General features: G+C 36.2%; 1 protein-coding gene across 6 annotated transcripts in view; it reads right to left on the minus strand.

The window, feature by feature from the left end:
* Positions 1 to 23,379, minus strand: part of LOC105441745 (sodium- and chloride-dependent betaine transporter-like) — a 76,772-nt gene extending 53,393 nt beyond the window's left edge. The window contains exons 1-3 of one of the 6 annotated variants that reach the window (XM_030998658.1): positions 23,299 to 23,379; positions 18,061 to 18,170; positions 17,510 to 17,626 (exon numbers count right to left, since the gene is read on the minus strand). The gene's annotated coding sequence lies outside the window, so the exon portion shown is untranslated. Of the gene's footprint in view, positions 1 to 2,375; positions 2,890 to 17,509; positions 17,627 to 18,060; positions 18,346 to 23,298 lie in introns of those variants that run through there. The other 5 variants (XM_030998660.1, XM_030998659.1, XM_030998662.1 and 2 more) reach the window with 5 other exon arrangements.
* Between the last annotated feature and the right edge of the window lie 271 nt (positions 23,380 to 23,650).

Below are 23,650 nucleotides of genomic sequence, written 5' to 3' on the forward strand. Positions count from 1 at the left end.
GCAACAAAACCCTTGATCAATGACCACCCACCCACACACACACACACACCCTCGGAACAAAATCAACACACGCACAAAATAATGTTAACAAAAAATAATAATAATGATAATTATGATAATAATAATAATAGTAATAATACCAATGATGATACTTGTAATAATAATTATAATAATAATACAAATAATAACGAAATAATTCCCGGCATTAATTGAAATACAATTTCGCATACTTAATTAATCTAACTAAATTGTGGTCCAAGCTTGTGGTCGAGTGTCCCCTGAAGCGATTTTCCGTTTCAGTTTCTGCCACTGAATAATAGTACATATTACTTTGCAATTAATGTCGAGGTAAAAATCCATTTCAGTTTATTGATGACATCCATAAATACTTTTACTCAAAAGACAAGTACAGCTTTATCACAATCGTGACACATCCAAAGAATTCGATAATGGCTTGCATGCTTTTGTTTTTATAGGGACTATTCACATGAAAGACACAAACTCTTTCTACAACCCTTCTTTCATCCTTCCATATGATAAAAAGGACACTAGTGAAGCTAAAAGATGGGGGGGGGGCGGCGCAAGAGCCACTCCCCTTTTTCGCATTACGAAGGAACGAAAGAAAGAAGGGGAAAAAACAGAGAAGGAAAAAGAAAATGCGACTTTTCCCTCATACCATCCTGAATGGCCCTGCATGATTATGTAGATAATTCTTATTTCATCCACTGAGTACCCCGTCCCCACCCCCCCCCTCCCCTCCCCCATGGCAGTGCTCCGTCAACGTCTGGACTCTCGCTTCGGACAGTCTTGTAAGCGATATACTGGCATCATGGTGTCATGAAAATAAAACACTTTATTCATCATCACCTGGTTACTGCAGAGTGCTCAATTTCTTATCTCAAAGTCAGATGAGATACATGAGTGAAAGGATCTATACGTACATATATGTTGATTGCAACCATACATGCATAACCAAAACAAACTTATCACACAGCGGTATCTTTTTTCAAAGTATGAAAGTATGTAACAAAACTGAAACATAAATACGTAACATAAATACGTAAACATGAACAAAAAAGGGGGAAAGGACCACTGCATACTACTTCTACTAATAATAATCAAGGTTTATATAGCAATTACTACATCGATGATGTCTCTATAGTATAAGCGCTTTGCATAATACATACTACATACACAAGAGACGTTCAATGTATAAGGAAATTAATCATTTAATAGTATTTTTAAAAGGTTTATAATGACTTATGTCATTCTCAGTGAAATTATTGATCTATCTGCAAATTTTAAATGCTAGCACTTATATTGATTTAGAGTCATGCCATACAAGACAATGTCGGAGAGTGAACGGTCGTTATTGATGAGAAACCGATGGTAAAGACTAAAGACATTGCTGTCTTGAGTAAAGGCTCACCTCACGTAGTTTATGCAGGCTCACACTTCCCCGATGGACGAAGGCTATAGGCATGCCATGCGTACTATACAATAATAACTATCATCGATGGATATAATATTTCTGTCCGGTATGCACCGTTAGATAAACACAATACAGTTTTTTATTTTGAAAGGGCTTTTGTATCTCTACTCAAAAACAACTGGAGCAGACTTTTGTTTTGGTGACAGTCATGCTTAGTGGCCGTTCATAAAGTACAATGTACAGGACACACAAACCGTAGATAATAATAATTATGATGGTATAGTCTGTAAAACGACTTGATGGAAAGTCTAACTTCTAATTATTTTGGGTCTATATTTCTATATCGGTTCGTAGTGTCATTTTTGCAGCGCTATAAATATGTATATATCCATCAAGGAAGTGTTGGACAAGTCGGAAGATCATGGTTATAGTCGTGTACATAGAGAACGGACGATTCATTGTGTTTCACTACCTCTAAATATAGGTTTCGATCTCTCTGGAGTCAAGTTTCTATGACGGTGTAATTAAAGGAAACCTCACCCAAAGAATACAATAATGTAGGAATTTTGAAAAAAATTATGTGTTTTCATGCCCTTTGATGTACAATATTCCTTACGAAAATGTACACAAGTTATATAAATAAAGATAATAATGCCTCGTAAACCTACAATCAGAATCACATCATAATCCTACTTAAAATTTGAGAAATTGATATTATGAGCTTCAATGTTTTGAATATATCATTATATTGAATCAAGTTAACCACCATTCCTTCCTAACACATACAAAATAATTACTAAAAGAGTTTTCCGGCGACCCATTGGCTTTTGACAAAAATACAGCTTGAGCACGTTCGTTTCCGACGATTGCGCTAACCTAGTGGATTCTTTCTTGTAAAAAAGGAGCCGGGAGAACAGAAAACAGGGAAGTGGTGAATACTTACTTACTTACTTCTCAGTGGCGGAGACGTGCAGCTGATTTCAACGAACAAAGCCAATACTGAAAGGATCAAGGCCACAAAGAAAGACGGACAAGTTGAAGGAAGGCGACGATGAACAGAAATAAGCGTGCAATCCGCTTTTGAGACAAGGGTGAGGATGCCGGAGAAAAACGGAGGTCGTTTTCACTGAAATGCAAAATGTGTCCATGTGTCCCTCCGTCTGTTTCTATCAATTCGATCTGGAATGCGAAAATATCAATTTGCGATGTTGTCGGAGTTGTGTGGTAATAGTTGTTGCAGCCAGCGAGGCGAATGGAATCCGTTGTACGAATGATGTGGTTCACCGTGAAATTGATGAGAAGGAAATGGGCTAATATGTTATCGCGAGATGTTCAAATGCATTTTGAGCGCAATATAATGCAAGAGTTGGCTCCCCCGCTATCCATGTACTTAACAGGTGAAAATGCTGGATGCAGAGACTTTGCTGCTCACTCTGCATGTGATATGCACGGCAGGCTTTACACCCGCCGTTGCTCTCTTGCAGGCTTGCACGGTGTATTTCATTAGTGTAGCGCGCATGCGTGTGTGTACATGGATGACGGTTCAGTGGATGAGGTTGGAGTTGAACTTGAAAGATGAGAGAGAGAGAGAGAGAGAGAGAGAGAGAGAGAGAGAGAGAGAGAGCCCGGAGAGGAAGGGGTGGTATCTTGGGGTGTGATGGAAAGAGAAAGGGGGAGATTTTGTAATAACTTAATAAGTGGAACAATGAAAGAGGGGGATAGAAGAGGGAGAGAAATAGAGATAAAGGGGGAGATAGTAATTGGAAGGGTGATGGTGGTTATTTTACCTGACTGCTAAGAAAGCATAAATGCTTGTAAATAAGCAACTAGACGGCCGAGGTACCTGGTAATGAATATTAATGCCTAAAAGGGCACTAGCGCATCGTCTTGGTTTTGAACCCGGGTCACCGGATTATACGAGACCACTGCTCTACCGACTGAGCTCGCGCCTCGGTATAAAGAAAGAGAGGGATAGAATTGGGGAGGGAGAAAGAGAGAGAGAGAGAGAGAGGGGGAGAGAGAGAGAGAGAGAAAGAGAGCGAACGACAGAGATGGGGTGATGTTTAGAACGAGTGTTTGGCACGTTTATCATAATGTATAACAGATTGACCATCGAAATACGATTAATATCACTTACTGTCTTTAATTATTTTCGTATAGGCCTACTGTCTATAATACATAAACGAAAGAGGAAGAAAGAACTCGAGAAAGAAGGAAGATCATCTGTGAGGATTGTCTTTCATGATTACTTTCTTATCTAAACGCCATTCATATCAGTTTAGATCTACATGTCTCATCACAGTATTTCTCATGAATACTTGATTTTCCTCTATTAAAGGGACTTTGTAACATTGTTCAGATGAGAGATAGTGGTGTTAAGGTAGTGACTTCAATGCTAGATGTACAATTAAAGATAATCTGGAAATTTGAGAGAAAAACGGACCATTATTCATGGTACAAATTGGGAAAAACTGATCTGATCGGTTCCTTAATTCTCCAAACTATATTATTCTACTTCTATTCTGCTACTTGTCAAAGCCTGTTCAGCATCAAGACAAGGACAATTTAATTACATTTTAGGTGAATGTAAATCGTCACAAAGCAATAAAATGGCTCTACATTCCATTCCAGACAGTAAGTGTTGACAGATTTTTATAGCCTGTTTTATGTATTTTTCTCATGGAAAAACGGTCGGGAAAATTCAAAAATGGTTGGGAGAATTTACTGTTAATCACTGTTAGAGGGTGCCTCACATCAACGCCTTCAAAGAAAACCATAGATATCTTTGTGGTTTGAAAATTTGTTCAGGATATTTTGCATGTCAGAGGGTTAGTATAGTAGAAGGAATATAGTAAGTAACATTTTATACAAAAATTAATCAATTTTTTTTCATCAGCTTTCAACAATGTTACCCCTGGAAGGTCGTAAAATAAAGATTCCAGTCCTCGTCTATCAAGTCCCTGATCCCAGTTAAAGGGACTTTGTAACATTGTTCAGATGAGAGATAGTTGTGCTAAGGCATTGACTTCAATGCTAGATGTACAATAATAAAAGATAATCTGAAAATTTGAGCGAAAACGGACCATTATTCATGGTACAAATGGGGAAAAACTGATCCGATCGATTCCTTAAAATTATTCTCCCATTACTATATTATTACAATTTAATGACATTTTAGGTGAATGGAAATCTCACAAATAAAATGGCTCTACATTCCATTCCAGACGTTTTTTTATAGCCTGTTTTTATGTCTTTTTTTCATGGAAAAACGGTTGGGAAAATTCAAAAAATGGTTGGGAGAATTTAAATTCAGAAGCGCCGCACATCGACGCCCGTTTAAAAACCCGTTGAACTTTGTTAAAAATCTTCATTTTGCGTGAATTAATTTAATTCGTAGTTAGATAATCCTCCATACATTCAAACATAATTTTACGTGTTTTGCATCCTGATTCAACAGATTTGTGAAATCAACCATCACAATGTTACTAAGTACCTGCAGAGAACGCTGTTTTCTAGTTTGTGAACACTGCTGGCCCTTATAGGAAGACGGGGGAACCTTTATCAATCAAGAAAAAGCGTGTATACTAACTTCATTTTTAGGGAGGTCTACCTAAATCTTTAATTATATATAATTATATAATATGTAAAATATAAGTAGATTCCAATATTCAGAGAATGATATTTTTAAGGGACAAAATGGGCCAAACTACTAAAACCTATAATGATTTATCATATTTTTGACGGTCTAGAAAATAGGAGAGCGTGCATTGAGTATGTCCTATTATGGATACGCCACTGAGATGGTAATATTTATTGGAGTGTCTGATCTTAATAGTTACGAGAATTAGTGACCGATTTTTGCTTTCAGGGTCATCCTTAAGTATCAGGTTTAGTCTGAGAGACGCACCACGATGTGCACTTGAAATAAGATCAACGTGCGCGCATTTTTACGACATGTGCGTAAAAACTGTATAATCTTTTTATATTAATAGAGGGCCATAATATATTTCAGTCTGATAACTCAGCATCTCTACATGATTTCGTAAAATTCAATGAAAATAACGATATGTCCTTCATTCTTCCCCAAGAATGTGCATACCATTCTTTTTTAAAGAAATTTGTTTTTTAGGCGGGGGACGTGGGGGGGGGGGGGCTGCTTCTAATTCGTATTCGTATTTAGGAGTTTCCACGATTTTATTCTACTTTTGGTGTAATTAAGAAAAACTGGAATTGTGGCAATATCAACACTCCGCCTCACTGACATGACTGACAATAAAGTAGAAAAAGACGGGAATCTGTAACTCGATACAAAACTTGTTGTCCCTCAATTAATATAATGATAATAAGCCTATATACCAGTGTGATCTATTTTGAAATTTAGTGGGCAATTTGGGTTTTTTTAAAGAGAAAAATCAAGGTAAAATCATTGGAAAGGTGTGTCTATTTCGTCTTTCTGTCATCTCCATTGCGACCAGAGTTGTCACCTCACACTGGGGTTCACGTGCAAACAAAATATCGGCTCGATTGCGAACTGCAGGACAGATTTTGGCTGTCGTCTCGTCCCAATTAATTGATAAATACTGTAAATCTACAAGATCTGAAAGAATAGTATTTAGACCATGTGGTCATGATCATAATTATTCAACTGATTAACCAATATTGCCATAGATGTTGTCAAGGGAATCTTTTATGAAATTAATATACATTCCAACAAATTAATTATCCAATAATTCATGAGAAACAATACAAATTAGTGATGATTGAAGAAATATAATGTTGACGAGAGAATGGAAACCAGTTACGAGAAGTGGTGATTATAGTGATGCAGATTTTTTTCTTCTCTCTTTCTCTCTCTCTCTCTCATTGTTAACAGCAAAATGCATGCAGTACACTAATAAAATTTGCAGGGTCACAAGAGGTCATTAAAAGCAAACAGTACAATTACATCTTTTTTTTGACACAAACCAAATAAATCCGATTTTAATGAAAGTAATCTCATTATTCTGTTTTAAATCCCGTTCTTCGTTTAAAAAAACTAGCCATCCTTTTTGTTTTTGTATAAAAAAAAAGTGTGAACAACAATTTAATTTCAATGTGCAATCAGGCGCGTACGCAGGATTTTTTCAAGGGGGGGGGGGGGGGGGTTAACATTTATAAATCGGGCCGAAAATTTCGCAACGACTCAGCCAGCCGCTGAATAAGCGGGGGGGGGGGGGGGGGGGGGGGGGAGTAAGAGGTCACTTTTTTTTTTTTTTTTGGTCCCAAAAAAATCGCATTCAGCCGACCGCTGAATAAGCGGGGGGGGGGGGGGGGGTAAGAGGACACATTTTTTTTTTTTTGATCTCTAAATTTGAAAATTTGACATTTTGCTCCGTTGGGGGGGGGGAGTAAGGTCAGCTTTTTTAGGTCAACCATGGAAAAAAAAAATCCAAAAGGGGGGGTTTAGAGAAATTTAGGGGGGGTTTACACACAAAAAATTATCAAAGGGGGGGTTTAACCCCCAACCCCCCCCCCCCCCCCCTGTGTACGTGCCTGTGTGCGATGTCATGTTATTTTTACCGAAACGATACAATTATATATCAGCAAATTTTGTGCTTTCAAGAGTACTGCTATGATACCATTCAGTGTGTAGATCTGAACATTTTGCTTAGCTGCAAAGATTTTACCAATTACTTTATACCCTTTCTACAAATCCATCCATCAATATTGCATAATTTGGCAAGGCGAAAAGGAATGCTAGTCTATCTACTTTGCAGTTTGTTTAAAGTAAGCTGTTTCTGATCCCATTAAACTCGGTTCAGTGAACCCCCCCCCCCCCCCCCCCCCAGATTCCTCTTACAAATAAGATTAAGCCTGTCTTACCCACCAACCTTTATTCGTAAAAGAGAAAGATTAAAGATATAAAAGATGTGTATATAGCGCATAAAGCTGGGATACCATGAAAGCGTTTGACTCCTGTTCCTTAAACGAAAATAATCTGCGAGTTCCACCCACTTACCGGTTCGATTGAAGGTCTGGTGGATGAAACGGGAATGTTGACGATCTACAAAATGAAAATTGCCACCATTTCTTGTTAAAGGGACTTTGTAACATTGTTCAGATGAGAGATAGTTATGCTAAGGCATTGACTTCAATGCTAGATGTACAATTAAAGATAATCTAAAAATTTGAGCGAAAACGGACCATTATTCATGGTAAAAATTGGGAAAAACTGATCCGATCGATTCCTTAATTCTCCCATTACTATATTATTACAATTTAATGACATTTTAGGTGAATGGAAATCTCACAAAGCAATAAAATGGCTCTACATTCCATTCCAGACGTTGATTCAACAGATTTGTGAAATTAACCATCACAATATTACTAAGTACATTTAAAGGTATAGACCAGTTTTGAAAACGCCTCCCCCTCTCAAAAAATGAAATGGAAGCCCTTATTACCAATCATGTGAAATAATATGTTTTTACTAATACGTGATCATACTGTTGCCGGGAAACCGCCTACTAATTGATATATTTTGGTAAATTATTATCTATCCGGACTTGATAGATATCGCGTAGTCCCATATACATCTTTCTGTGCACAGTGCTTGTAACTTTACCAAGACTGGGCCAAATTTCGTATCATTTTGATGATTCCAGAACCTTGACTGTAGCCGTACCCTTCGAAATGCAATTGATTTGTCTTTGCCTAAGATGAGAACTACGAGGTACCGAAATTCTCCAATCCCATCTTTCACTCGATCCTTTAATAACAATAAATAGAGGCTTAGGTAATTATCAGTAGGCCTAGGCCTATGCTATTATGTCATGTATTTCAGCAATATAATTATATGATTGTATGTTTGATGTAAACTTGCATTTTTAGTCTTTGGACTTTTTGACAAGTCTTGAATAAAACCTCATTTGAATTGAATTGAATTGAATTGCAGTACACACCAATATATGCTAGGTCTGATCGATTCCACAACGTTTCTTTCACAATGCATCCTCATGACCAGAACTGATCTTTAACTTTAATTCAAGTTCATTTAGTATACGTGAGTGAACCTGATTTCACAATGCATATTCTGCGCCTTTTATGTAAAGTGTAGGCATGCGTGTTATTGTGAAAATTGATATGAATATAAAGATATCACTATTGTGTATCACTATATAAAATGAGAGAAAGGTTACCAATGTAGGTTATAGTAGAATTCGCATGGTCAGTTGAAACCCCTATGCTTTTCAATCAACTTAACAAATAAACAAATTTGATTCGTAAACTGCTGCGCTGTGCGTCTATTCTTGTGTGCCTTTTGTTGTATATGTTGATTTATTTGCCGAAAAACCGTACCTATTATGTTCTAACGATAGTGATCATATACCATTGAACCAGATTTAATAATTGACTGAGAAAATTCGTAAACATTTATTGTGGTAAATCATTATCTGTACAGTTTTTTAAAAATCTGGATGTATAATGCGCTTAATAGGGAATACCGTCTCTAGGCGCTTTACAGATATTAGAAAGAGAGAAGCGGTGTTAGGTAGGCTGACGATGTTCTAAATACATTTTCAATTTTTCATAAATCCTCGATATTCCGGGAGTATTGCATATTGCAGACATTTTTTATATGAAGTTTGATTTGATTTGAATTAGAGCCCAGTTCCTCCAAAATATCTTAGAAAGCACAAGCGAAGTTACGTGGACAAATTGTTAAGGTATAGCTCTACTTACGAATCATGTTCATCTGAAAAAGACATCGTAGAATTTCACTCTTTAAATATTTATATGAAAAAATAAAACAACTTGAAAACCTATCAATCTATTTTTTTTAATGAAATGAGCTTTGATGACGAAATATGTTTGTTATTACAAAGTAGTCTCTTAGTGCAAAGGTATGAGCATTCACTCTTATATAAGACAGTCATACTAGGGACCATTTTGTTTTTGTGTTGATTCCACTCCGAAATTACATTGGGGTCCACTCCACAAAGCTATCTGTATTGCTCTTTTGATAGTAAATATATTTGGCGCCCCCCCCCCCAAGCCCCCCACCAGTACGCCAGCGATTGCATGTAAAATACAAGGCTTAGGGTACGTGGGAGCTCATTGTTTCTGCGCAGCTCGGATGACGTCAAACGTTATGAGTAGTGGCGTAATAGCTCCATGGTAGATAAATCAGTCTGGTTGTGAAAGTAAATTAAATACTTCCATGTCGTCGACAGCTAAACAAGATGTAGACTTGCTTGCTTGCTTGCCCTCCCCATTCTGGTGATGGATCCAGGGGGCTACAGGGGTACCTTCCCGGGATACAAATTAATGTCTGAACCTTTGGATACACTGACATAATACATGTCAAGAGAGCGTTTATGTTTCATATTTATTAGGAGTACTGTGTGTCAATGGGGGAAGAATACTTATTATAAATACCTTGATGTAGGATCTATATCTTGCGCTTTCATATGGGAATTGATTATTTAGGGATAAGAATTGAACTGACATGCTTTATATAATTATAAACCCCTATAAAAGAGGGGATACTTAATATTCTGTAACGAAACAAAAAAAGTATTTTGTTTTCAATGGATAAGGAGGGAGGGTAAAAAGGAGGAAACAATCGTAAAATGTCCTGAATATATAATGGAGTAGGGATGACAACATTATTATGGATACTTATTTTCGCATCAAGAGACGACAGATAATGAAATATAACAGAAATGTGAGCAAAATGGAGAGGCTTGGATTGGAATATAGGGGAAAGATTGAATAGAAGTGCATGCTTTCAGACTCCAGGACGAAGCACATGGGAATCACTGGGGAGGGTATCAGCAACAACAAAAGAGAGAGAGAGGGCACAAAAAAAGGAATTTTGATCAACGGAACGAGAGTGGGTCGGTATCTGGATCTCGTCTGTCAGTATTGGTAGAATGAGGTATTACGATGTACGTGTGAGATTAACTACACGTCCCAACGGAAATCAACTCTACATGGCAAGGTGTAGACTCTGATTAACTCTCAATAACACCTCTATCACACCGCCAAACCTACTCCAGACCGACCGGTTCGTAGCCATTGTAATATCATGTTTGATAATTATGGTCCCGGTTTGGTATCGTTCTCGTTGGTGTGACAGGGGTGTACCATCATGTTTGGGAAGGTGTTAAGGCAGGATATATCCATCCCGGCCGGCCTTATGTACTGAAATGCCACTCGCTGAATGACCGAGGTCATGAAACTATTTGAAGCTGTATCCTTGCTATTTACCGACATAGCACCAATATTTGTAAAACACATCAAGAAGGGTTGACCAGGGAAACCACAAATATACATGCTCAAGTATTGGTTGAACCCAGTTTTAAAATGCAAGATTTATTCTTGTTATACCACAAGCAGTCTCAGTATTGCAGCAACAAACACAGGTGCAATCGTTCATATTTGACCAGAGTAAATGGTCAAAATTTGATTCTCGTGGAACCAGATTTACAGAGACTAAAAGTGAGGGTCAATTCGGGTATATAAGATAATCTTTAGTTGTCATGGAAAAATGTAGAAAAAACTATAAAAAATTCATATGTTTCCATATCGTTCAACAAGTATAATATTGAAATCCTTTTTCACAAGGCGGTTCGACATTTTTTTTTAAATGGCACGCCAAATACTTCACTTTTGACACGCTGTTAAAGGTAATACAAAGTTTTGGTAAGGGGTCATGAATTTGATTTAAATGAACAAATTGGAAACGTATGCGATCCTACAATATTCAGTGATCGTTATCGCGGTTGAAATCGAGTCTTAAGTTATGAAATTATGAATAATAAACTCTTTATGTTGTATAGCTCCCTCTCAAGGTCAAGATATTAATTAAGCTATAAAACAATGTTTATTGACTAAAATCGACTGATTAGCTACTCCCGTTTGGAAATTATTTATCACTATCATTATCATTATTTGTCAATTGGTGTTTTTTGCGAGCGTTCAGGCGCCGATGTGGAAAGCGTAACTCCGAGGTACCAATTCTCACTATCTTTGACCCCCCCCCCCCCTAAATGCCCGAATGTTCTACTCTTAAGCCCCTTTCACACCAGATCTGCAAAGAGTTGCGTAGTGCGGCGTACCGAGTACGCCGAAAGTAGGCTACGTATTCATGAAAAAAATGCTTCGGCGTAGTCCCTGCGTATGGTTACCTAGGACTGGCGTAAAGGGAACGTATGTTTGCTTTCGGTTGCGTACGGCTGTTTACTGTGTGCTCAAGCTCGCAAAGCAAAAATGCAATAGACGATCGTAGGACTTTACTGCTTCGTCGGACTGGCGTAGGGTAGCGTAGTGTTGCTTAGTGTTCCGTAGACTTGCATAAAAAAATGCGTTCTTTCTGCGTCTAGTGTCTACGGTGAAAGTACGCGAAAAAAAAAATAAACATGTTTAATTTGTTGCCACCATCTCCCGTACCCCTCGCGTCCCTCGGCGTGTAGTTACGTAGGCTAGCGTAGGGCCGCGTACGCTCGGCGTAGACGATACCCAATGGCCCGGTATGAAACCCGCTTTAGGTATAATTTACATAGATACTTCCGAGGTACGGTGCATGCGCAATATATGAAAGCTATTCTAGATCCCTCGGCTGCTACTGACTTCCTCGTATTGTTTCAGAAGAAATACTTAGGGAATCCCACTGCATGTCCATCGTTTTGTAACTTTTCCTTGTCAAAATGCTGCTTACAGAGTCGCGATCGTGCAGTGATTATAAATTTGACTTGCCTTCGGAGCATCTTTTCCAGGTCGCACGCTGTGTAGCTATAGGGTTTGTTGGGAGTCACATCTCTCATCCAAGGATATGTCCAAAGATTTTTTTTCACGTAGCAGATTCACAGTATCGCTCCGTATTCAAACTGCCAATTCAGTTTCTACAAAATAGAAAATAACTTACAATATACTACAGGGTGTGTATTAAAAAAACACAAAGACGAAATGAAAGGTAGCGATAAAGAGAAAATAAATTAGTATAATTACTTCTTACTTAATCATCTTGTAGACGCAATCAATATGCCCTACAAAATAATTCGACGTAGCAATGTATTTAGATAGGCCTACATGCAAACAAAAAGAAAGAATTATTACCCCCACCCCCAACTTCAACAGAATCTTGGGTTTGTTCCTGAATATGGCCAATAGGCCTACTTGATATCACGGGGTTCACTGATAGTAACAGTTCCCAGCCACAATAGAGTAGAGGTTGCTGAACCAAGGCATCTACAATGGAAGGATGATGTCGGTATGCACTGATGGTTTCGCTGCATTATATTTTCTGAATGCACACGTTGCTTTCCTGACATAAACATGGAATTTCGATTGATATATCAACCAACCAGAATCGAAATCAAAAGAAAAATAAATTTAAGCCATGCGTGCATTCATTCTCCCTTCATTTTTGTTTTTTTGTTTGACGTGTTTTATTTTGGTGATCCCGGGCATTAGCTCATGGTTTATTTTGGATTTTGTACCTGTATATTTTGTGATCCTCATGCTCTTATTATTTGGAAATGAAATAGAATAAAATGAAATGTAGATTACCCTTTTTGTCACTGATGTTGTATTTGTTCATTGTAAGTGACGAATACAAATGAACGTATATTTCAGTCTGTACCTTTTACCATTTCAATTCATTTCCATTTGACTTTTTCACTCTCTATGTTTTCCCTTCCTTTCCAATTATGAGAATGGCATTGGACATGGTGAACACGGAGGAGCCAGAATGGCTAATAAAACAATTCAGGACTTTGCACATGAGCACAACGTGTGCACATGCATGACGTCATCGTACATACGAAGAGAGAAAGAGGAGAAAAGAAGGATGACGAAGGTTGTTGCTATGGTAATCTAAAGATAGCATAACAATTCTAGGTGTTAGCAAAGTGTGTCTTTATGCCCGTGCACGTTTCAGTATCAGTCGATTATGGTAAGTGGGCTGTTCAATTCATGTTTCTTATGCGGCATTGCGAGTAGAAAGGAGAGATGGGTTTGAATAAGAATCCGATGAAGAATAGTACTGAGAGAGAGAGAGAGAGAGAAGGGGGGAACAGAAAGAGAAAGAGAGAAAGTGTGTGGGGAGGGTGTCTTGGCGTGTGGGTGTCTGAGAGAAAGGGGGAGCTAGAACCAAAGGGAGCAAGAAATAAAGAAAAAGGAAAAGGACGGGAGGATATTCTTGGGGGGGAAATTGGGAGGAAAGGAAAGACACGCTATACTCTAATTAACAATTACAATCATATTTGTTCCTAAATGTATTCGAACATTCTTGCAAGGGGGTTGTTGCCTCTTGCCCAAATATCTACTTCAAGTTTAATAATTTTGCGAGTGAGCGAAGTGAGTGAGCGAGCATAGCATGCACTTTGTTATGATAATAATGATATCATGTCAAATTCTCTAGGTAAGATGTAACAAAATATATATCCGGGGACCTCGCTTTAAGTATCTATTTTATTTTACATGGAGAATAATTTAGCGGCTATCCTTACAGCAAAAAGAAGAAGAAAGTGTAGAGGGACGAAGACTAGAGCAAGCGGAGCTTAAGGAGGGAGAGAGAGATGGGATTATGATGGTCGGTTCTAAGTATTCGTTGTATTATTTTTTCTGAAAAACAGAATGTCCTTAAAAAAGGAAAGTAAAGTTTAATATATAGTTAATAAATAAACATCATGTAAAAAGCTCATAATACCACCTTCCGCATTGCACCATCATGGTGGAAGAATTACTACGGGACCTATGGCAATGGTTCACCTACCTCATGTTGTATCCTCAAATAAAAATGGCACATTCCTAACCAATTGCAAATTATGCAACCTGTTTATTCATGGCTAATCCATCCATCACGATTATGATCTCATATAAAAGAAGAGAATGTGAGCTTGTTTGCTTAACAATGAATAAGTATACGTCATCATTTCAAAACCATAACAACCAAAGCGTTACAGCTATTATGTTTCTAACACCTCCACTTCGGGCTGTCTGGTATAAGTCATGCGTGACTTCTTGATCATGACTGTGATGTCATATGCAAAAAGGTATATAAAGCTTCCCAATTGAATATACATTAACCTAGGAATTATTTGAAATTATCGAATAATTTACCCGTTAACTTGGGGTTCCCTTTTTTCAGGGACACCCTGTAGCCTACCGTTTAAATAAAAAGAAGACTAATACCTCAGCCACACCGCCAAACCGACTCCACATCGACTCCAACCGGTCGATTCTTGACTATTATGCATGGGGTAATGTAATTTATCGTTTGGTCTGCTGTCGATCTGAAGTGGGTCTCGTTAGTGTGACTAGTGTTAAAGGTATAGACCAGCTTTTGGAAACGCCCCCCTCTCAAAAAATGAAATGGAAGCTCTTATTACCAATCATGTGAAAGAATATTGTTTGACTAATACGTGAAGATACAAATTTTGCCGAGAAACCGTCTACTAATTGATATATTTGGTAGCATATGGAAACGTTTGCTTGTATTTGTCTCATAAAAGAAGTTAACCAAAAACTGACTCCCACACGGTGTTGAGTGCTCAGGGGTCATGGGCCACTGGCTTCACCGGGCAGGTAGTTCCATTATGGGAATGGGTAAATTAACTATTACAAAATAAGGGGACAAATTACATTTTACAATAGGGACACACATTGTTTTTATTGTGCAGAACATACTCTTTTATTGACTTACTTATTGCATGAAACTATAAAACCAAAATGCATTTTGTATTCTAACAATTGGAGTACAAAGAATAATAACAGGTGAATGAAATGCATAAACACCACAAAAACCTAGGGAGGAAGCATTCATAAATTTGAATAATTAAGTTGATAAACGACTCCGATCGATGAAACTATAAAACCAAAATGTAATTTGCGTTCTGGCAATTGAAGTACAAAGAATGATAGCAGGTGAATGAAATGCTTCAACAACAGAAACACCTGGGAAGGAAGAATCCATAAATTTGAATAATTTAGTTAAAAAACGACTCCGCATGTGGACGTTTGGTGGAGCAGAAAGCAGTGGATTCTTAACAACACGAACCCATTTAACCGAATGTCGGAACGTAAATTAAATTTGGCGCGGTTGGAAAATGCATCTTTCTACCCTGCGACTTTAATGGTACGATCCAGTAAATTAAAACAGTAAAACGGCTCTTACTTTAAAATTACTCATTAAATAAAACCCAAAACTTCAGTGATATCAGACAAAATATGTTATATCTTACTAATAATTAAAAAAAGATGATTGTATAAACATTGTGAAAGTGTAGCATTTTACGATAAAAGACACCGATTTAGCGAAGATGACGTCGTTAAGTGCGCTTGCATCAGGGAATTGAAGGTCAAAAGATCAAATCAGACGCTGATAAGTTATTGGTCAAGCCTTTTTGTTTCCTTTATTCCGAAAAAATTATACAATCAATCAAAACAAGTTTAATACCAGAAGAAAGCTAACGATCATTAGTATTTTCATTAACCGCTTGCCCCAAAGTCGCTTAACCACAGTGAAACGAGTGAGAGCTTGCGAGAGCGGCCAAAGTGTGATTGAAACTCGCTATTGCTCTTCTCCAACGCAAAAAGGGACGACATTGTGCTGGATAAATGTATTTTTTCCGACAAAAGTACAGAAAATTTGCATATGGTCTTTTTATATTATACTTTATGAAATGTTATACGAGTGACTTCCGGGCGCCCCAATCATGCTGGAAGGAAACGCACATTTTAGAAAACTTCACTTTTTCATGGAAAAATGCTATGCACGCAAGTCAGATTGAGGGGATGATACAACGTTTCCATATGTTATTATATCTATCCCATATACATCTTTCTGTGTACAGTGTTTGTAACTTTACCAAGACTGGGCCAAATTTTCTATCATTTTGATGATTCCAGAATCTTGCAGTCCACACCAATACTTATATGCTAGATGATCAACCTTTTCTGATCGATTCCACAACGTTTCTTTCACAATGCAATCGCATGACCAGACTGGTCTATACCTTTAAGTGACTACCAAATTTTGTATGAAGTATCAGCTGACCTCCACCATCATAATATTTCCAAACTTTCAAAACGTGCTGATCATAAAACATTTACGCTAGCCAAGTTATAACCATTGCTTTTATTAGGCTGGCAAACACCTGTTGTTGCAATAATGTTTGCAAGTGTTTTCATGACCTTTCATCTCTCAAGAGCTCAAGTTCGCAGAACATGACGCTTTTTGTAAACGTTTTATTACCACAAGTATTGATAATGTACTCTCATGTAATAAAACACCTGATTGAGCCTACGTATAAAATGACCAAGTTTACACAAACTTTTCGTATTGTAAATTTCCCATTAAACCAGTTAATTTCAAACCCACACACACACCCACACAAAACAGAACATATACAAAAACATGAGCAGCAGAAACAAAAGAGAACAAAAACAGAATTAGAAGCTGAAGCCGTACCAAAAAACGTGAAAATATGGCGCTATACAATAATATTACGTGACGATTTATCAACAACACACAGAGTAATATACTCGTCCCAAAGAAATATGTCAAAGTTGAAGCTCTGTTCGAACACGCACATGGCAGGTCATGCTAATGATTTTAAGAACCTCAAAACCAACAGTTGAACGAATAACAATAACATTTACGAACTAGGCGCTTCGCAGCCCCTGAAATCTAACCTGCTCCTAATGTTGCCAGCGAGCGAGAAAGAAAGACTTATTATTATCTTTTAAATTGCCCATTCATCACGAAATTACACACTCAGTTTCTACCGAGTTTCTACTATTTGCTTTTCGCGGAATCGTTGTTATTCCAACATGTTTGTTTTTTATACAACTAAATTTCTCTTGCGGCACACCTAGCGATGTGTTGCGGCACCACCGTTAAAAAAACGCTGGCCTAGCCTATAAACAATTCTAGATTAATCATGGATTTTACAAACATTGTCCTCCAAAAAGGAAAGAGTCTATTTCATTAACGAAAGGAGGCACATAAACTCATTGATTAGAGTTAAGGACCTTAATTCAAGAGGTCATGGTATCGAACCCACGTCAGCTCATCAGTTTGATACTTACATCTCCCTAGTACGTAAACATATATTTCTAAAGCGGTAGGACTTCTTGTTGCCGTATCGTGTGCTTGTTTCAATCACCTCTGCATGTAATCAGTCCACCAATCAAACAACAATTTACCTACAAAAACAATCAAACAATAATCTTGATTTTAAAATTTTCGCGATATTTTAATCATATTTACCTGGGGCACACAAATATATTCTGAAGAAGCCTCGGTATAAGTTGCAGCAGACTGGTCATTAACAAATAAATCAATGGGAAAATCCAGACGATGCGTATAACCTTTTATATCACTTCCCCAAAATTAAATACACCGCTCAGATGATTGTGGCAATGGCCAGAATTGATTGTGTTAGTAACTTACTGGAGCATGGATAGGGTCATGTACCATTTACTCTTGTAGGAGCAGGAGTGTACCAGTGTATCTAAAGGTGTGACCCTAGCCTTGGACTTGGTATAGTCTATATGCTTCAGACTGCTTTAAAGCAATGTTAACACAAATGTAATGTCATCGATATTGATACAGGGCGACAGAAAGCTTTGTGACTCACCTGTATATCCAGAACGGATTTTAGGCCTTTCTTCCACCTGTGCTCGTACGCTTTTCACCAGATTGCTATATGTTGAGTGCAGAGGTTGCAGAGCTGTGTTAAGCACCAACCTAACAGATCCAGAAATGTAGAGTTGAAAATGTTTACAGTATTTGTTGATGATATTCAAATTGATTAAATCGCCTTGCCAAGAAGGTTATTAGATTTTAGCCAAATATGATTAGGGTTGTATATTGCAACCGGCTTTTACATAGCTTCTTTCTCCACCCCTTTCCAGACTTCCCATGCATACTTGTTCCATAGCATCCACTCATATTATAAGCTCTAATCTCTCATGTTGTGGAAAATAAGGTACATAGTTGCAAAGACTTTAAAAAAAAATCAACCCTAATCAATTTTGTTGAGTTTGAGTTTGAGTTTATTGGTTTCACTTTTCACATGCAGATACAATAAGATAACAAAATAGTATTGACAAATTAATCAGACTACAAAGTTACATATCATCAAATTTGTTTGACAACTTGCAGGCCAAAAATATGAAAAAGCTAAATTCCAACGGCATTTGAAAGATAATACTAATTTAGAACTTCCTTAAAAAAAAGGGGGGGGGGCTTGAAAATGTCTTTAAATTAGAAAATAACGACTATTAGTTGTCGAATCGACTTAGGAGCTATAAAGCCAGTAAGTAAAAGTCCGATTTTTAGACCATTGTACCGAATGGTCGTACGTTTTATGCTGCGCAAAGATTCAATCAGTTTGATGTTAGTTCAAGTTCATTTTATTTCACATCCAATTAAAAACATCATTATAACATTCAAAATACAATTATACAAAATGCAATATATATAAAATATAATAAGCACAAATAAAACAACAACAGTAACACTAAAATTGATTAATGGGTGGAGTAGGGATGTGAGGGACCAGAAAAGGCCATTGACCTATCTAGGCTGGTCCCCTTTTTCTACAACCCCAAAAGTAAAATCTTCAGTAATTAAAAGCAAAATATTGACAATATAGACATTACATTAACTAAGACATATAAACACACATACAAGGACAGGCAGAATTAATAAAAGCTAAAAACGTATATTGTAACTTGATATTTGTTTGTGTTTAAAATTACGCTTAAAACTAGACAATGTTGGGCATGCTTTGAGAGAATCTGGTAAGTTATTCCAAATAATGGATCCTTTATATTTTATTACTGTTCTTGACAAATTATAGCGAAATGAAGTAACATAAAGTTTGTGTGAATTTCTAGTACTATATTGATTTATATCTCTATTAAAAATAAAATAATTATTAAAACAATCAGGTAAAGTAGTTATATTGTACATGTAAGAGAACATAAAAGCTCCAATACTTATATCATATAGATCATAAAGTTTTAAAAACTTCAGCTTAAAAAACAATGTACCTGTATGTGCTCTATAATATGAGTTTGTTATAACCCTGACGGCTCTTTTTTGTAATAAAAATAGCTTTTGAAGCAGATACGAAGCGCAGTTGCCCCATACAATAATACAATAATTAAAATAAGGCAAAATCATAGAGTTATACAATTGTACAAGTATGCGTAATGGTAAAATATCTTTGAGTCTATTTAAAACACCAATGACCTTTGACAGCTTGTTAGAAATATAATAAATGTGGTCCTTCCACGTTAAGTTTTCATCAATAATGACGCCTAAGAAAGTAACTTGGTGTACTTGCTTAATTTCTTTACTATTTATACAAATCTTGATAGCAGCTTCATTTACATATTTATTTCTTGTTTTAAAAATTACATAGTTTGTTTTTTCAAAATTAATCAACAATTTATTGGCAAGGAACCACTTGTGTATTTTAACAATTTCAGAATTCAATGGAATATTTATTTCTACGGGATCTTTACCAGATAAAAACAGAGTGGTGTCATCAGCAAATAAAATAGAAGATAAAATATTGCTTACAGATGGCAAGTCATTGATATACAGTAAAAACAGGAGCGGGCCAAGATTAGAACCTTGCGGCACACCAGTTAAAATAGTGCTGTGATCAGAGTAATAATTACCAAAGCTAACATATTGCTTTCGGTTTGATAAATAATTTTTAATTAAAAGAAGAGGAATTCCTGTTATACCATAAAAACATAACTTATTTATTAAAATATTATGATCAATACAATCAAAAGCTTTGGATAAGTCTAGAAATACACCAATTAAAAATTCATTAAGTTCAAAAGCATTTGCAACTTTATCAATAAAATCAAGAAGAGCATGGCAAGTACTATATCCTTTTCTAAGAGAAAATTGATTTTCATACAGAATATTATTTTTACTAATAAAACGAGTCAATTGATCACATAAAATCTTTTCAAATATTTTGCTAAAAACAGATAACACAGATATCGGCCTATAATTATTTAAAAGTGACTTATTGCCTTTTTAAAAAACAGGAATCACCTTTGCAATTTTTAGAGCATCGGGGAAAATACCTTGTTCAAAGGAAAAGTTTAAGATATTGCACAAAGGTGTAACAATCATATAAATCGAGTTTTTCAATACCTTAGGGTGAATTTCATCGTATCCTGGACTTTTATTTTCATCAAAATTCAAAACCACATTAATAATATCTGCGTTAGTAACAGGCTGTAAAAACAATGAATTCAAAAAGTTACCCTTCAAGTACTCGTCGTATTTTGTTGATTCAATATTGCAAGTAATCAAATTATCAATACTTTGCTGTAATTTTTGCCCGATTGTACTAAAAATAAGAATTAAATATATTTACAATTCTTTGTTTATCAGTAATCTTTTCACCATCAACTTCAATATCATTGATCCCATGCTTTAATGTTTTCTTGTTTAAAATTGCATTAATAAGTTTCCATGTTGCTTTCACATTATTTCGAACATTATCAAACTTAGAGTCATAGTATGCACGTTTATTTTCCCGTATTAAATTATTTAAGACATTCCTGCATTCTTTATATGCCATTTCACGTAAAGGGGTTGGGTTTCTTAGGTATTTACGATATAATATATGCTTACGTTTACTCAGCTTGATTACCTCTTTTGTTACCCAATTAGGCTTATCAACTTTATTTTTAGTTTTAACTAATTTAACAAGGAAACATTCATCGTAAATATCCTTATATAATTTAAAGAAATAATTGTATCTATCATTCGCATCACAAATATAATTAAGTCGTTCCCATTTAACTTTGTTCAACTCACTACAAAAATGCTTCATATTTTCTTCACTAAAATCAATTTTTCGCACTTCAATATCAGGTTCAGAATCAAAATTGTTTGACCTCAAAATAATAAACGGTGTTAAATGATCACTGATATCTGTTATCACTATACCAGATTTCAAAACTTTTCCAGGATTATTATAACAAATATGATCTAAAGTTGATGCAGTATCATTTCTAATTCTTGTTGGTTTATAAATATATGGTAAAAAAGACAAAGCAACAAAACTATCAAAAAAATCCATTACTTTCGTATTTTCATCTTTTTCATGAAATCAACATTACCATCGCCCATAACTATACATTCTTTTTTTTCCTGTACTATTTTAATCAAAGATTCTTGTAATTGTGACATAAAGTTAGATGGGTTATGGCTTGGAGGCCGGTATACTACAGCAACAATAATATTTTTCACTTTATTACGTACCTCAATAAATACACTTTCAATATCCTCACTAAATATATCTAAGTCCAATCTTCTAATAAATCTTAAGCTATCACTAACATATAAACCTACACCACCCCCTCTTTTATTCGGTCGACAATTTCCAACAAACTTATAGTTGGGAATACATATTTCTCGTTCTTCACCTTGTTTCAACCATGTTTCACAAACTCCAATTAATGACAGTTTAAAAATGTATCAAAATTTTGTTTCAAGCTGCGACAATTAAATTGTGCAAGAGAGAGTGTACTTTGTTTATAACTTTTTAAAATATTACAAAATTCTAAAGGAGTGTAATATTGATTTTCAATAAGGTCACCAGTATTATTATCAAGTCTTGAATCAGATTTATTATCTAGTTTACATAAAAAACAATTTCTGCATGTTAAATTATGTTGCCTGTTACACAAAATACAACTACTTTGTAGGTTATTGATGTAGACAAATGCTCATGTACCCTTTACAGCTCATTTTATGTATTTTATTCCAGACGTAATTGCTCATTTATCTATATTGAATAATGGGCGTTGCTTTCTAAGCTTCACAGATAATCAATGAATGAGCAAACAAAATAATTGCTCTAAACTTGCTTATGCCGCAAAACCATTTAGGCCTCCTAGCACACATTGGATACCATATTCACAATGTGCTGCATGCCATGAACGATTAAGCAGCAGGTATTTCAAAAAAAAGTATTGTCAAAGGATCCTGTACAAAGAAGCAATAAATGTGGATCAAAAGCCATCGTATTTGTGTTATTTCATTCCAGACGCAATTGCTCAATTTTTTAATCTATATTGAATAATAGACAGTTGCTTTCTAAGCTTTACAGGTGGTCAATGAAAAAGCAAACACAATAATAGCTCTTGCTTATGCCGCAAAACTCTAGCACACTCATGATACCATATATCATGAACGATTTATGCCTGGATTACATTTGCCCCGGGCGCCGTACGATAAATTAGTCTACGATTTTTCGTAGACATCGTAGGAGGTTACGGGCTACGATGTTTGTGTTTACATTATCTACGAGCATCGTGCCATTTATTGTATTGGCCCTCGGGGGCAGGCCGATCCGTACAGAGGCTGCTCGGAGATTGTACGGAAATCGTGCAATTTGCATGCAGTAGCCGTGCAGTGTGTGGATAAAAAACAATTTCCGCATTAAATGTTAAGGTCAGTTAATTGAGATTTTATTAACGAGGCGCAGCTTCATAAGTATAACATAATATGGCATTGCATGACACTTCGAGATGGTTTCCAGTAGTTCCAAACCTATTTTAAACGCTACTTGACGAGGAACAACGATTGATTTCATTAAAGGGAATATACTTAATATTCTCGAACATAGTAGATAAACACCTTAATTAGAACACGACTTGTGTATTTTCGTCGTAATGATCTACAAGGTCAGACGCAGTCTTTTCCAGAGCAAGTAAATACATAAAGTTAAGAAAAAAGGAGAGGGTCCGCGTAAAACTAACAGTTCAGGAAAACCACAATACTATATATCGTTGATGAGTACATTAACACAAAAACAAATGTATCTTACCGTGTATGAATTTAGGCTCCTGTCATCGTGGTATGCTGAATCAGCAATAGCTTGTGAAATGCCCGTCGTGTAAAGCAATGTGAAAAGACTGAACAGCGACACGCATGCACGCACGCACATGTATATAGCATAACCTCACGGATTAACCTTTAACCTTTAATGAGCGTAAGATTATCTAAACTATACATAACTCATTAACTTTTGCACTTTTGTTGCTGCGTGATTAAAAACGCACGGGAACACTGACAACCAAGATCATAAGTATACCGTTAATTCAACGCATCCGCTGCTATATCCAAATCTAAATCGATATGAAATATTGTTATCATATATTATTATCATATATTATTAT

Source organism: Strongylocentrotus purpuratus, unplaced genomic scaffold (genome assembly GCF_000002235.5).
Source record: "Strongylocentrotus purpuratus isolate Spur 01 unplaced genomic scaffold, Spur_5.0 spur5_scaffold_5, whole genome shotgun sequence".
In the NCBI taxonomy this organism is placed as follows: domain Eukaryota; kingdom Metazoa; phylum Echinodermata; class Echinoidea; order Camarodonta; family Strongylocentrotidae; genus Strongylocentrotus; species Strongylocentrotus purpuratus.